Source organism: Leguminivora glycinivorella, chromosome 17, assembly GCF_023078275.1.
Source record: "Leguminivora glycinivorella isolate SPB_JAAS2020 chromosome 17, LegGlyc_1.1, whole genome shotgun sequence".
Taxonomy (NCBI): Eukaryota; Metazoa; Arthropoda; class Insecta; order Lepidoptera; family Tortricidae; genus Leguminivora; species Leguminivora glycinivorella.
The window spans coordinates 7,951,373-7,954,384 of NC_062987.1; positions in this window are offsets into that span (position 1 = coordinate 7,951,373).

Consider the following 3,012-nt stretch of genomic DNA (forward strand, 5'->3'; position numbering starts at 1 on the left):
GTTATTTTATACATAGGTATGAATGACTAGTACTAACGATGTCTAGATACTCTAGACGCTATACATACCTTCAAGTCCTCGTAGGTATCTAATCTACTCAATGTTAAAAAAAAAGTGACACTGGGTAGTAAAGATTAAGTATTTAAATGTGGCGTTACGTGCGCGCGTGGTGGGATATTAAGACGATAGGATACAGGTCAATTTTCCATACACACGCTCTCGACTATTTCCTCCCTGGTTTTTGAAAATAGAGCACTGATTTTTTCAACACAGATTGTTATTATTTTTATCTGTGTCGGACGTTTTTATTTTTTTGATATTCTGCTTTTTAAAGACTAGAGCCAATCAAACATTTCCAAAAACGACCTTTTTCATTGTGGCGCAAAAGAAGGTGTGATACTCAAGATTGGTAACAATTAACCAAAAAAGCTAAACGGTTCGACATAGATTATTTCATTGTTATTCAGATTCTCAAATTTCGTTCCGTTTAAATACGTTTTGAAGGAGGAAACAGTCGAGAGCGGACCTCGATTTTAAAGATTTTTTCGCAATATCTTTTAATTGAGTTGTTCTTAATGGACATTTTTTTTTCGATAAATCTAGTTAATAACACTATTTAACGGAAATTCCCAAATTGAAAGGGGGACTCCTTTCCATTTTAGCATTTTCGCTCCCGTAGCGTCTTAAAACAAAAACGTGCGCAGGCGTTTTGCACTCTTTGTATCAATCACCGAGAATGCGACAGGAGGCGTGAGCTGTGGCCCATATACTGTATCACAGTAATCAAAGTAAAGATTGATAAAGTAGTTTCACTTCTAAATGTTAATAGTTATTTGTTCTACAAGGGGGCAAAGTTGTATTTTAACGCCGAGTGTGGAATTGCGAGTTTTTTAACACACGAGAAGTAAAATACATTTGCACCCGAGTGTAACACAAAACTTTTCCCCTCACTATAGCGAGGAAACTACAACGCAAAAAATGCGTTTATCACTGCTTCCACAGGTGGTAAATCATCTTTATTACTATATTCACCTACTTTTATCAATTTTAAAGCAGTTATTTTGACTTTATTCAAGGTCAAATCACTTTACCCACTAGTGGATAAAATGCGTTTTTACCCGTTGGCATTAAAGGACAAAACACGTGTTTCCGAGTTAGTGAGGGGAAAACTAACTTACCTTATTGGCTTATTGCTGGCAAATGTTGCAGCACTTCCTTAATGTACCTACTGGAACATACTTTGAATATTTACGCTAACCAATCAACTATGACATACATACCAACTTTAATATACAACAGTAAAACAGTCATTTCACCACTATTCAGAAAACTAACTGTAACCAAGAAACGGTTTTACAATTTTCTCACAAAGATTAATTTTATCACAAACATAAGGAAACGGTATACTCGATAGTTATTATGATTAGCAAGTATTGCGCTCATCCGGTGAGATTACTAGCTGCAGGCTTGTACTTGTTATTAGAACATACTATAAATAGGCCCATAGTAATTATTAGCTTACTTAAATATGAGCCTGAATAAGCTTTTGGCTCCAAGATAATTAGGTACGATTTTTTTGTCTATTTAAAACAGTACTCAAATAGATTTTTTCCTACTTTGGCTTTAGTAAAAAGAAGGAAGTAACTAAACTCAAAAACATGACAGTCACTTGACATGTGTTTGAGGTTATATGGTGAGGTAGTGACCCTGCCTGCTACGCCGCGGTCCCGGGTTCGAATCCCGGTAAGGGCATTTATTTGTGTGATGAACACAGATATTGGTTCCTGAGTCATGGATGTTTTCTATGTATTTATATATTATATATATCGTTGTCTGAGTACCCACAACACATTACAAGCCTTCTTGAGCTTACCGTGGGCCTTAGTCAATCTGTGTAAGAATGTTCTATAATATTTTATTTATTTTATTTATATTACGAAGTTTCACTTCTTTCGCGCGGAAAGACTCCACTATTTTTTAAAATTAATTTTATAGTAATATTTAACGGTGATCAGTACGTGAAAAGAGTTTTATTTCTTACATTATAGTAGTAACTAGCCACATACGTTACTACAGTCTGCTGCAGGTAGAAAATACTTCACTGAAGTCCAGTCCAAAACTCATTGGTAGGTATCTCGATATGTGTTTCAAAATTATCAGCTTTTGGTTCCTATATCATTTCTGCACCTCAACGGAGTCACTGGTATTTTCTTACTATTCAGGTTACACATGTACAACCTCATTTTATCTATTTCAAAGCTAAAATAGAAGCAACTCCTCGCTACAGAAATGTATGAACCATAAAGTGAATAGCGTACAGATTGAGGGATTTTCAGAACAAGTATCATAAAAATGTCGCCACGGTATGAAGCATCCTTTATATTCATACGTAAGTTATGTAGAAAAGGGGTAATATTACTGTAGCTGGAAAAGCGGTTTTCATTTGAGGAGCCAACTTGTTCTGTTTACGTTTTGTTTCTGCACAATGGGAATGTGTTGAAGGGCTTTTAAAACGTTGAATAATGAGGAGGAAATTAGGAATCTGAATGGTTGCTAAGATATAAAAATATATTTCAGTATCAATAAAACTTGACAGTAAAAGAGAACATTTCATTCCTAATCTATGTATTTTATTGAAGATGTAAGTTAGTATCCTGATATCGACTTTGATCGCCGGTTGACGATCGGTCTGGCCTAGTCGGTAGTGAGTCACTACCGACTAGGCCAGACCGATCGTCAGGCAGGGTCACTACTAGTGACCCTGCCTGCTACGCCGCGGTCTCGGGTTCGAATCCCGGTAAGGGCATTTATTTGTGTGATGAGCACAGATATTTTTTCCTGAGCCACGGATGTTTTCTATGTATAACTATAAGTATTTGTATATTATATATATCGTTGTAAGAATAACCACAACACAAGCCTTCTTGAGCTTACCGCGGGACTCGGTCAATCTTTGTAAGAACGTCCTATAATATTTACTATTTATTTAAATGAGTTTAAATTATCTACCAT